Source organism: Alligator mississippiensis, chromosome 1, assembly GCF_030867095.1.
Source record: "Alligator mississippiensis isolate rAllMis1 chromosome 1, rAllMis1, whole genome shotgun sequence".
NCBI lineage: Eukaryota > Metazoa > Chordata > Crocodylia > Alligatoridae > Alligator > Alligator mississippiensis.
In genome coordinates this window covers 235,301,607-235,315,078 of record NC_081824.1, presented here as the reverse complement: position 1 = coordinate 235,315,078, position 13,472 = coordinate 235,301,607, and the positions used below count along the sequence as shown (strand labels likewise).

The 13,472-nt window shown below is 45.5% G+C and overlaps 1 long non-coding RNA gene across 1 annotated transcript in view; it reads left to right on the top strand.

Annotated features, from left to right (window-relative positions):
* The first annotated feature begins 5,183 nt into the window (after nucleotides 1-5,183).
* LOC109281299 (uncharacterized) overlaps nucleotides 5,184-13,472 on the top strand; it is a 74,854-nt gene continuing 66,565 nt past the window's right edge. Inside the window, exons 1-2 of the long non-coding RNA XR_002087899.2 lie at nucleotides 5,184-6,342; nucleotides 12,760-13,026. This is a non-coding gene — a long non-coding RNA (uncharacterized LOC109281299). The remainder of the gene's footprint in view (nucleotides 6,343-12,759; nucleotides 13,027-13,472) is intronic.

Below are 13,472 nucleotides of genomic sequence, written 5' to 3'. Positions count from 1 at the left end.
AATTGGGCAATTTTTGTCACATGTATAAGCACCCACTGTGTTCTGGGAAGTTGCTAAATAAAGAAGAATCTGAAGAAGGGAAAATAAGTCCTTCTTTCAAGTGAGATTTTCATAACTGGAGCTGTCATTTGAAAGAGAGATTTGCTTTCCTTTCACAGGTCATCTTTTGCTTGAAAGAGAGAGAGACTTGTGATCGGAAAAGCAAAGACTAACCTATTAAAAGATATCATAGAACGAAGCCCTTCTTAATAAGTACTCCAACAGTACTTGTCTTCATCCAGATGTTGCGCTACTTTGGCTCTGATGCTCTTCATCAGCTTCACCATCCTCAAAGCCTACAAACTGGAGGGAACTTTGTTATGGAGAAGTTGTAAATCCTGTGCTTTTCTTTGGCCTACAGCATTCTTACTGGGCATATCTACATGAGACGCTTTCCTGTGCAGTAGACTAATCTACTGCTCAGTAAATTGTCACCATCTGCACATGTGCAGCATGTAGTGCACAGTAAATTAGTCTACATACAGCTGTTTGTATGGTCTGTGCACATACAGACAGCTGACCAGTAGCAACTTGCTCCTGGTCAGCCCAGGCAGCAGGGGGCGGGGCAACTTTGGGCACAGAGCTGGGAAACAGCTGCTGGGGGAGGGGACTGTTTCTCATCCCTGTGCCCTGATCTGCAGCTTGGGGTGCAGGGCTAGGAGGCAGTTGCCCCGGAGGCAGGACAGCTTCCCTCGCCCCCCAGCTAATCCTTATGCCCTCTGCCAATTTGGGGCTGGAACCTGGGAAAGCCCAGAGCTCCTGCTGGCTGCTGTAGGGGGGCATAGCAGGGCAGGAGTAGCCCTGCACTGAACTGCTCCTGTTGGGAATAAATTTAGTCCTGACAGGTACACGTATAAACGTGCTCCCAGGGAAAGTGCACTATTTTACTGTTCAGTATTTTATAAACTTACAGCACATTAATAGCATGCCCACTAAGTCCAAATAAAGAGGGGCAACAGTGGGGAAGGAGATGCTGAATCATTCAGGTGGCAGGCAAAGGAAGAGAGACTCTTATTGACTTCAGTGATGCCAGGCATGTGAGCATCATTATAGACTAGGACAACCTATTCCATTACCAACTTCTGAGGGTCTTTAAGCAGCTCTGACAATACCCTGGCTTTGAATTCCACGTGATTTTCATTTTAGAACATGTTCGCATTAATAACAGTGACTCTGAGATGTATGTTCTTGTTATGAATGAAAATCTGTTCTCTAAATAACTAATCAAGCAGCACATTCTAGCCTGAAGCCGCATTTTAATAGAAGAAAAGCTTCATGCAGATATTATTAAACATCAGCTCCTTCCAGTTTCATACTGTTTCCATTAATAGACTTTACTGGCACTCAGCCATGCTGCCAAATGTCATTTTTCACCATAATGAGAAAACGGAGACATTTTGTATAGACATTGGTGTATTTTACACAGCCCATAAATCATGGGGTATTTTTAAAAATTAATTGTATTCCTTATACTGTTATGGGGCAGATATGTATCCTGCATACTAATCAAGGAACAGCAAATTACTATGATGAAACAGGAAAACAAAATGTATGAGTTTACAAGTAGAATATTGCTTTTCTTGTAAACAGAAGTGACTTGACTTCTGTTGACATGACACTAGATTAAACCATTTACAAATAAATGTGGTTAAAAGGGGAGGATAAAAGTGGAGTCTGTTATTAACAGTGTCTTAGAGACCTAGGAAGTTGAGGAGACCAGTATCAATTTCCTAGTGCTACTTGCATTGATTTTTTTTTTCACACCCGTCCTTGGGCCGAAGATGGTAATTCATTCTCAGCTGTGGCAGAGTTATGTTTTGTTTTTTTCTAGCCGAGATCACAGGTTTTATACATTCCACACAGATATGCATGCAATCTTTGGCACTGGAAGCCAACATGTTAACATAAAATATAGGTAACCTTGATTGTTGCTACCAGTTTGAAGAAAGAAATTTAATATCAAAATTATTCCTGTGCTAACTCTCCTGTTCAGACATGCTTAGGTGATGCAAATTTCTAATTTATGGTCTTCTAATTTATGATCCAGTTTTATGAACTGCTTAATACTATGGACTCAGGGGAAATTACTTTAGCTTCAACATCGTGGTAATGTAAGAGGGAAGATATAGTAATGAAGTGTAGGAAGAAAGTACAGTAAACTCAACCCAAGTTGTTTCATTCCTTCGCAACAGCTCTATACTCACACCATGCATGTAGAAACAAGGAACCATCAAGAGGAACTGACTATGCAGATGGCTTGCCATTGTAATCTGCAGCCCCTATCTTCTTCAGTATGCCCTTGCATAATCTACATAAACCTTAGATTTAAGCACATAGGGGTGTTCACACTTACCTACTTACTTCTCTCAAAGAAAGGGCAGGGAGGGGACAGGCGGGGAATGGGCAAAGGATTAACTCCACTCCAACTCCTATCAGTGGTCAGAGTAGCTGAGTCTAGATGGTAGAAGTGGTAAGTTACTGCTCAGTCCCCATGGCAAGCAGAAAGCAGGGGAGGCAGTATGACTTATGGGGGTGTCTTCAGGCCATGAAGCCACCTAGAACTATTCCTGAGGTGGGACACAATTAGCTTTCATCCTTGCTCAGGCTGAGACTAATGTCAATGTAATTTGCCCAATTGTGGTAAACTTGAAGAGGGAACAAATGAAAACTAAATGTACTCAGGACTCTTGTTCAAATGCTGCCTTGCTGTGGATCACTGAACTTGCATCTTTTCTACAAGCTATGAGGAGCATGCCCATTCAGTTAATCTATGAAGTAGTTTCTGGGATATGTTCTAAATGGACTCCCCTGCCCTCCCCTCCTTGTACCTTTCTGTGTTAGTGCAGACTTCTCCCGTTGATTGATCCAACCAGGAAGAGAGACTGCCCAACCTTATGTGTGGTACCTGATGTAGAAGTCTGTAGACCATAGTAGGCCTTAAGCTGTTTAATGATAAGTTAGTATAGAGTTACTTGTATCTACTTGAACTATAGTTTGGCTAAAAGGAGAAGAGGCGAAGGAAATGCTCAGATGAGAGAAGGCCACGAGATGCAAACTATTTTGGACAGTTTGAGTAAAATGGACGGAATGCAAACTAGGGCTGTGTGTAGACAAAATGCAAGGTGTGTGTGCACGACACTTTAAAGTGGGCTAAATGCTTTTGCACCGCTTTAATGCTGTTGGTGTTTGCATGCCTTGGTGGCGTATTGCACATTAATTCTAGCCACTGTAGGAAACTTGGTGGTGTAATGTGCCTTAAATGACATGGGGCACAGCAAACTAAAAATCCTTCGTGCCCCCTACAGCCACGGAGCAAAGCACCTGGCTCCGTGCAGCTCCATGACTCTGCAGGAAGCCCTGCAGGCAGCCTGGCAGCAGCCCAGGGAGGCAGGCTTTGCCCAAGAAAAGCAGCAAGCCTGATCTCCCCCCTGCCCCCCTCCCCCCTGAGCCTTTCTGCCTGCATGAGCTGTGTGGGGGCCCAGTGCTTCCCTCTGCAGCCACCACTTGAGCTGGATGCCTGCAGGCAGGTGCCACCTGAGGGGTGGGTGGGGGGTGCTGTTGCTGTGGAGAGAAGCACCAGTGTCCCCCTGCAGCCCAGGGACCACTCTACCCACTGGCAGCTTGCTCTCCCCTCCCCTCCCTGCCAGAGAGGCAGGTAAGTCAGCGGGTGTGTGCATGACACAGGGGTTTAATCAGCCCTAAATTGAAGCAGAGTTTTTTAAAACCCACCACTTCAATTTAGGGCCCCTGTTTCATCTACACATGCCCTAGGGTAAAAGTAGAGGTCACCTCAAGTACACTTAGTGGGGTGCATGATAAAATACCTCCCCATGGTGTGTCCTGGGCAACTCCTGGAAAGTTATCTCCTAGAAGGCCAAATCTATCAACCACTCCAAACACCAACTGAATTTCAACAACCATGTCTATCCAAGGGACAAGTGGCCAGCATCATGAACACAGGCTCTTATTAGACCCAGCACTATCAATCCTTTCAATTAACATTGAAGGATACTCACAGGCTAAAGCTAATATCCTGGCAGTAGTATCACAGGAGTATGATACTGTGCGCATGCAGGAGATGTACAAAGGACATAATGACTCTCATCCAACCATAAAAGATAAAACACTCATTGCTGAAATAAGATATAGGCAGTATGGCAGTGCAGTTTTTGCTAGACCTGACCTGTAAATTGAGCAAGTGCATACCAGCACAAGCAAGAACAACATTGAAATGATCACACTTAGCCTTAAGAATATCATTATAACTTCTATATACAAACCACTATCTATTACTTTCCAGTGGAATAATCTACCTGACAGTAGCACAGGGAAGTACAGCCTAGTGATCAGTGACTTTAACTCCCATAATACTGTAATAACAACCACAGCTGGTACATGAGCTTGTAGTGCAAGGACAATTTAATTAAAAAAAAAAACAAACATTTGAACAGTAGTCATGTGCTAGAGAATGCTTGAGTGCAAAATGCATCTCCTGGCTTAATTCAGCTCTCATGAATGACATCATGTTTCTCTTATTCTGGGGGGAGGGAGGGAGGTTGCTCTGTGGTTGTGCAGAAGGGCACTGTACTCTCACCTAGTACACAGCTGATACGCTCCATGCTAAGCCCAGCCTCCATCTTGTGTAGAGCCACCCAACTACTCACCACTCTGGCTACAGGTGGCTGGATCTAGATGTGCAAGTATGTGCGGTTTGTGGCACCACAAACCTCTTTGCGGCACCACAAATTGCACACATTGCACATTAAACCATGTGCAGCACTGCTAACTTGCATTGCAGGGGTACAATTTGCTACCAGGGGATTTCCCAGTAGCAACCCCCCGCCCCCCCGAAAAAAGCCTAGGGCTGCCTGCTCTTCCATCTCTGCATGCTGCGAAGCCCCCATGCTGAGGCATCCTGCACCCTAATCAGTGCTCTCCACTTGCTGGAGCACAGTGTGCCTTGAGACAGGGGAGCAGGCAGCCCTGGGCTGGATACTTCCCTGTCTCCACACATCTGAAATATCTGCAACCATGCCCTGCACACAATAAAAGGTCCAAAGAAAAACAATATGGTAGAACCTTGTCTTACCCCAGCATATGCCAAAATTCCCTTTCCTCTTTTCCCCTTTAATACAGAGATGCATGAGGCAGCAATGATGGCATTTATCTTTGAACCAGACTAGATGGAGGCTTGATCAAGATCACAAAGTTTAGAGCAAAAATCAAGGTGAATGAACCAGTTCTGAGAGATTTCCTGTTTGTGGATGACGTGGCCTTGGTTACCCACAGTGAATCTCCCCTGCAAAATTTCTTAGGCAGATTTTATGAATCATGCAAGAGCTTTGGGATGACAATTAGTCTTAAGAAGACTGTGATCATGTACCAAGGGGTGAAAAAATCAATACCTAACATTGCTCTGGACGATAAATCTCTTGGTGTTGTTGACACTTCTTGCGACTTGGGTTCTTTGATCACTAGGAACCTTGACCTTCAGACTGAACTAACAGAATCAGAAAAGCAACTAAGAATTTTGGGCTATTATAGAAACATGCATGGAATAACCACAAACTATCGGCTACGTTGAATATACGAATCTATGAGACTTGTGTGCTGTCCTCCCTGCTTTATGGTTCAGAAACAGGGACTACATATACTAGGTATATCAAGAGACTGAATAGCTTCCACATGAGATCTCTGTGGGAATACAGAAAACCAAACACAGAGGTATTGCGGCATGTAGGACTGACACATTTAGAAACCACTATCAAGAAGAAAAGTTTGCAATGGATTGGCTGCATCAGGAGAATGGGAGAAGACTGTATCCCCAAAAAGTATTTTATATAGTGAGATTCAAGACAGGTCTATATAGCAGGTTCACCCTCTATGGCAGTACCAAGATGTGTGCAAAAATGATATGAAATCATTCAGCATCAACATAGAAAGCTAGGAGGAGGGCACAAAATCCTGTCCAATCTGGAGGGAACATCTGGCACTGTGTGCAGCTTAACATGAAGGGACTTTGATCTAGAGGACGGAAGCAAAATGAGAAAGAAGAAAGCATGCTGTAAACTTGGACTCCTGCTCAGACAACATATGGATCTGTGAAACTTGTAGCAAGCTGTGTCACTCTCAATTTGGGCTTGTCAGCCACAAATGGAATCAACAGGAATCTGATTAGACCTCTTACATGTACACTGCGATCCAGAGGATTGATGGCTGCCTACTGCATGGGGAATTAATATTGTTGCCAGCCAATGAACTGAAGTGCAATCCAGATCTGAGGCAGGACCTACCTTAAGTATGGTAGGTTCAGTCTGTTAAATGTTTGTGCTTGATTCACTTCCCCCTTCCTCAGTTTCAATTATTTCCTAAATTATACAAATGCTATTTCTTAAACTATAGTTGCCTCTGGGCCATGTTTAAATACAATGGACTGACGGGGATGTAATAATTTCTCTACTAAATTCTAAGTCTCTGGGCTATAATGGAAGTCAACATTTTGTTGGCTGAGTTCAAAGGATAATAGATCTTTAGTTCTTAATGTATGCCATATCTTCCTTTTTTTTCTGAAAAAAAAAATCACAAAATAAGTCATGTGAGAGGACCCTGATGTATCTTTAGTTCAGGCATCACTGAAAGCACCCTAAAGTCCAGTACAATTTACTTTGTTTACAGGTCAGCTACATAAACATCCATTTTGTCTCTGGCTTCACAGATGAGTTCTTTCTCATTTGCCTAAGTTGAAAAGCCTGCAGTGCTATTCCAAACCTTGCTGCTACTGGAAGGGAGGAATAGTCTGACCTTGAAATAGCTTGCTTACTGCAATACTTATGAACCATCCTCAACATGTCATAGAGGTCCTTGCAAATCACCCTGTACCAGGATCCCATCAACCTGCTATATCCCTCTGCATTCTCTTTACCTTGCATCCTACAAAAAACATCTGAAGGGGATGTTCCATCTGTTTTCCTAAAATCTGTTGCAATTTTGGCTCATTTCAGCTTGCTTCTTTGATATTGAACCTCTTCCTCTTTAATTTATACTCACCCTCATGTCCACAACTTCCCTAGCTTGCAATCAGCTTTGGAGAGCTCTCCAATGACTTTTGCAATGCTAAATGTTAGCTGTGTGTCAATGTCTTGAGAGAGAACATGGAGAGACCTCCAGGCTCTGTTTGGCCAGTTTCCACCTTTCCATCTGGGACGTTTCTCATTCCTTGAGGATTCAACCTTTCAACTGCAACTGCATTATTGAGTAAACAAGTATTTAATTTCCAATAACTTTGCCAAAAGTTACTTCCCATACTCCTCAAGTTTACTTAGACTGGGGCAGTGGTTGGTGAACACCACTAGCTGCCCAACGCATCTTCTGCTCTGGGCAGTAGTATTCTCACTCCAACTGACCATCTGATGCCTCACAGAGAATGTACCGTAACTATCGAAATTTAAGAAAACCCTCAATAATTAGATTCTATAAATGGAAAATTATAAATGTGTTATAATTTTCCATTTATAGAATCTAATTTCTAGAGGGTTGTCTTAAATTTGTCTCCAAACATGGAAAAGGCAGGCAGCCTGACCCCTGCACAAGGCTCCCCTGACACTCATCCCCCCATACCTGCACCCTGCCACCTGACCCCCTACCCAGTCCCCAACCTCTGCTGCTGCTCAATCCCCATCCTGTGCTGTTGCTTACCCCTAAGACCCCACTGCTGCTCAATCCTCAGCTCACACGGGATCCCCCATTCTATCCCCTCCCATGCATTGTTGCTCCATAACCCACTGTAACCCACTGCTTCCCCATCCCCTGATGTGTGCTGCAGCCCCCTCCCCCCCAGGCAAAAGCATGCACTACTGCAGGGGTGGGCAATTATTTTGGGTGGAGGGCCATTTACTGAGTATTGGCAAGCCATCAAGGGCCGCATGACAGGCAGCCCAGGGCAGGTAAATATTCTTTTTTAAAAATTTTAGGGGCCCCGTGGACTGGATAGAATGGCCTGGTGGGCCGCATTCGGCCCGCATTTTGCCCACCCCTGCACTACTGCCTAATCCCTGGGTACAATGCTGCCCGCCCTGCCCAATACCAGAAGCTCTAGCTCCAGTCCTGGGCCCACATCAGGGCCAGAGCACTCGTATTTGAACCCAAGATGAGGCTTGTTTTTCCCCAGCTGAATGAGGGAAATGTCCTCTTGTAAATATGGTAAAGGCCCCTCTCTTACTAAGTGATGATACCCCAAAATATTTTCTAGCTTGGGAATCCCATGCATGCTTACAAAAAGTTCATTAGCTTGTAACCCCTTGTTGTGTTGAACGGTTCCCTATGGCTCAGCAGTGTAGGGATGTGGCCAGATACCTGGTGCACAGAGGCAGCGATGACTTCCAGTTACTACCACAGTCACAGTTCTAATTGTGCACTTATAGCAGCTACTTTTTGTTGCCTCCCCACCACTATGCCAGTGCACTGCTGGCACTGTTCTTGCTACAGTACAGCACTGCCCCCTTCCTCTTATCTCTTTCTCTCCCCCCTCCCTTGTCTTTTGTACGCTAATTTCTTTCTCGTTCTTATACTCTACTTTCTGCTTATCACAGCATCTGATGAAGTGAACTTGGGTTTACAAACACTTTTGCTCTCTCTCTATATCTTAGTTAGTCTACAAAGGTGCATATCAAACCTGTCTTCTAAAGAAGAGGTGTCAAACTCACTCTGTTTTCCAGGCCAGATCTAGACCATAGGGCTGTTCATGGGCGGGACCTACAGGGCAAATGGTGGAAGCATCAGAGGACATTTTCTAGGGGACAGATTGCACCTGAAGCCACATGCAGTGAAGCGGGCAGCTCTGAAACAAAACCAGCATTTATTAGTCTACAGCAATACAGCAGGCAGAGTCCTTGGGGGAACAATACCTAGACCAGCTCCTAGGCAGAGTCCCTGTCAGGTAAACAGACCTGGCTGTGCTCTTGTAAGATTCTCAATCTCTTCTTGTCCTGCCTTTGTCTCTTTCTTGGTCTCCTGTCTGAAGGTCTCCTTTTCAAGCCATCTTTTTGCACTGAGTTCTTCTGAAATCTTTCTTTGGCACCAGAAAGAGCAGGGAATCTCCCAAGGTGCTGGAGCTTGAATCCATTTGGTCCCAGGTTGATATATGAAATGTGGTTCATTGTTTAGTAGAGTTTCCCTTGGCAGAGCACTTCGGCAGATCCTCACAAGTCTCCTTCAAAATGCCGTAAGCTCATTATTTTCTAAGCTATTTAAGGCAAATGGAGACATCAAACATTATTGTAACAAACCCATTGAATCTAGAAATATTACAAACCCGTAGTCTGTCACCATTCCCACCTCAGTTTCAGATGCTGCAGGGCAGAGATGGGGACATACCAGTGCTTTACACCCAAAGAACAGGAATTGACTAAGAGTGCCCCCTCCCTCCTCCTTGGTCTGGCTGCCTCAATTCTAGTAAAATGCAATGCCTCTCCTTCATCATAACCTGACCAAAAGGATGTACCTCTCCCCCACCCCCTGCTGAGCTCCCCAACACACCCGGCCTAGAACACAGCCTTGTTTCTTGGATCCCGGCTAGATGCAAATGCTATTGCTTCAAAGATCAATAGCACTTACCTCTGGCTTGTGCTTGGGCACTGCTGCTTTCGGGCCATCAAGCCTCTGTCTCACACCCCAGTCTGCATGCGTGCCCAAACTCCTTATTTTTCTGACCAACTTGCTGATGTTTCTAATCACATTGATTTACCTTCCCTCTCATCTTTCCTTCTCTTCCAGCTGCTTTTGTCTGGTTGGTTGGTAGGGTCCCCTGATCCCAGATCCTTGTCACAACTCTGATCATTTTTCCTGCACCAGCTGAAGGCCCACAGGCCCCAAGTCCCTTCATTTCTGTTAGTGACGTGCCCCTTCTCCTTGCACTTCCTCTTCAGGCATAACAAAGAAAACCCATTCTCTGTTGGAACTGCTGGGCTGTTAGATGATTCTGATGATGGTGGCGCCCTGTAGTTACAGTAGCCCCAACATTTACTTAGGTTCCTCTCTCTCCTCTTCTGATCCCGATGAGTGAGAGCTTGGGCTTGGGGAAGTCAAAGGGTACTTCCCAGTGAGGGACCTAGTCCTTGCCATAGCCACTCTGGCCACCCCTGGTTTCTGAGGTACCTGAATAATGATGTGTCTGCAGATGGCTCTTCCCCTACTACTCTGTTCCCCTCCCCTTTCCCTGTGCACTTAATCCAACCCTTTGCCCCACATTACCTATATCGTAGCACCCTGACTTTTGGTATTTCCTGCTCCCTCTCCCCAACTGATTCCTTTTGCTGCATTAGTAAAGGAGGAGATCTGTCCTTCCCCAAGGATAGGACAGTCCTTTCACTCAAAGATAGATAGATGGTGTATGCAGGGATAGACAGATCAATAGATCAATACATGGTGTGCATGAAGATAGAAAAAGAAAGATTGGTGTGCATGGTAGGAGGGGGAGAAAGAGACAGAGAGAAAGATGTGGGTGTCCATGGGGATAGGTAGACAGATAGATTTCAATATTTTAAACTTCTATTATAAAAATATTAAAGACAATATGAGAAGGTGTCACACTGCAGAGCCCTCCATGGGGCTGGGTATGAAAATATTTGTTAATAAAAATATATAATTACAACCAGAGATTGAAACCCCCTTCCCAATGCCAATTAGGCACTCACACTTTTAGTACTTGCTGGCCATCTCCCACTGGGCAGTGGTCCTTTGATGGCCCAGCAGAACACAAACCGAGTCATGCTGATGTAGTGGGTTGTCCCTCCTTTACCTGCCCCAGGAGCCAGTTTGCTCAAAATGTTCAGTCAATTGTCAGTTCCAGTCCATGTATTTTACATGGAGTGTGCTTGTCACCACAAGAAACCAGATAAGCAATAACATAAGCAGCAGGCAAATAACAAACAAAAGCAAAAGCTCCAGGCTTTTTTCAGACCTCAGGAGAGAGGCACCCCTGGCTAGGTGCTCGTCTTCCTCTCTCCCTTCCCTGTGGCTTTTTAACTTCTCCCTAGGGCTAGTCAGTCAACCCTGTCATCTGACTCAGGGTTTCTTGGCTGGCAGGCTCCTCTCTAACCACCAGCAGCTGAACTTCAGCTCCTAAGTCATGCATCCCCTGTTACAGCTGTGGTGTAAGAGGAAGTGTCCAGATTCAAAGTAAACACGAACCTGGATCACGAGCTGGAAGGGGTGGAGACTGTCATCAAAGCTGGTCCCTGCAAGCTGGTTTTTGTGGCCCTTCAGGGTCTCCATCTTGGCCTGTCCAATAAGAAATTTGCCAGGCAGATCATGCTCCCCAGCAGCTCAGTACAGGGCAGAGAAAACATACACAGTGGGTGCATCTACATATTCATTAATGCACCGTTGCTGCTGCACATTCAGTTTAGTACCTTTAATATGAGGTACTACATAGAGGTGCATTAGCCTGCACTAATGTGCAGTTGCAAAAGCAACTTTTTTGTGTGATGCTTAATGCATAATAGACCAATTCTACTGTGCATTAGTGTATTAGCACAGTTTTTGCCGTCCCTGCAAAATGACATGTAAATAACTACAGTAAATATGTAAGAAGATCCCAGTTGGTTCAGAACAAAGCAGCCTGGCTGGGTATACTGAACACTGGATGTGTGTACATGAGATGTTTTACTGAGCTAATTACTGCACAGTAAGCATCTACATCTACATGTGCAGATGCTTATCACACAGTAATTGGCTCTAATCATAGGTAAGTTTGCTACCTGAAAATTGACTCTGCCACTGGATCCCAGATGGGGACAATGTCCTCCTGCCACGGCAGCAGGGAACTTCCGGCTGCCACTCTGCTGGGAGAAGAATCCCAGTGCCAGCGCCAGCCCTGTGACAGTGGAGCAGGTGCTGGGAGAGAAGGATCTCCTAGTGCCGGCTCTGTGACCATGGAGCTGGCTCTGGGATACAAGAATCTCCCAAATGGGGTCTTGCAACCATGAGGCTCAGACTGGGAGAGGAGAATCTCCCAGTGCTGGCCCTGCAACAGCGGAGCTGGTGCTGGGAGATAAGGATCTCCCAGCCTGGGCCCTGCGATTGCAGAGTCAGGGCTGGGAGCTCCCTACTGCCAGGGCAGGGGGACATTGTCCCTTTCTAGGCGCTGGTGGCAGATTCTGCCCTGGCAGCAGGCAGCTCCCCGTGGGCAGGGAGCAATGACTCAGAGCTCCCCCTGGCTACTGCAGGGGCCCATAGCAGGGCTGTGGGGAGTGGGAGCAGTCTGCTACTAGGAGCAGCAAATCTGGCCCATGTCCTTGCACGTATAGACACATGCCCGGGAGAGTTTTCTCTTGAGTAGTTTACTCAAAAGTAAATTTTGCCTGGATTATTTGCACATGTAGACGTGCCCACTGAGTCAGATTGTAGCTTCAACTCTCTGCTGTCCTTAGGAGTGGCCCAAGGTATTTCTCCCTACTTTGTCTATGGCCTTTCACAATTGCTGCCGTCCACTGGAGCTAGCCCACTCTGTGGACCAAAATCTGTCTCTGCCACAAATGGGTTTCCCAGCCATAGCCCACGGAAAGGGATTAGAAAGGTAGCTGTGACTGAGTTAACCAACTAGGACAGGGTAATATTACATTTCTCAGCCAAGTATTTAAGAAAACTTTGTATGTGGATAAGAAAAGCATCACGTGGCTGCAAGCTGTATTAAACAGGGGAATCTTTTTGTTTTGTCCTAAGTTTAGGTTTGTACAATCAGCAGTGCTCTGAGACCTTGGCATGGCACTGGCTGTACTCTGAGTCGGTGAGCTTGCCCTCCATTTACACTTGCAAACCTCAGCGATTGCACATCAGAATGTCCACCCACCTCCTCCAGCTATTCATGCCCACGACAAACTGAACCGAATCACACAGACAAAAAGGCAAAGCGCACTTGGCACTGCAGGCATTATGTGGCGGCATTACAGCCCTTCCCTTACAGAAAAGCCGTCCCCAGGCACAGAGAAGGTAAGAGATAGCAACATTTTACTAGAGCTCCTAGCATGAAAAAGGCTAGGGATGTATACATTCATGCACACCCACTGAAAATGTACATGAGGGACCTGAGGCAGCATTATCCTGCACACTCTGATGTCTGCAAGGGGAAAGCAAGAAAATGGAAGCATCGTTTTAACCTCAGTTAGATACTGCTTCCTTGGCAGCAAGAAAGGAAGGATTTCATAGGTAAATCACTACACGTAGGTTTAAAATATCTGGGTTTTACTCCTCTTGGTGCTGGATCAGTGGACACCTTGTATCTCAGTTTGCCCAAGATATCAGAAATGAATCAGGACCCTGGAGACTTAAACCTGGTTTATTTTTCAAAGTGCAACTGATTCAAAAGCCAGCTCCCTTCAAACAACCTTTCAAAACTTTGTGGAGCATTTCAATATCCGATGTTCCTTGCACAAACT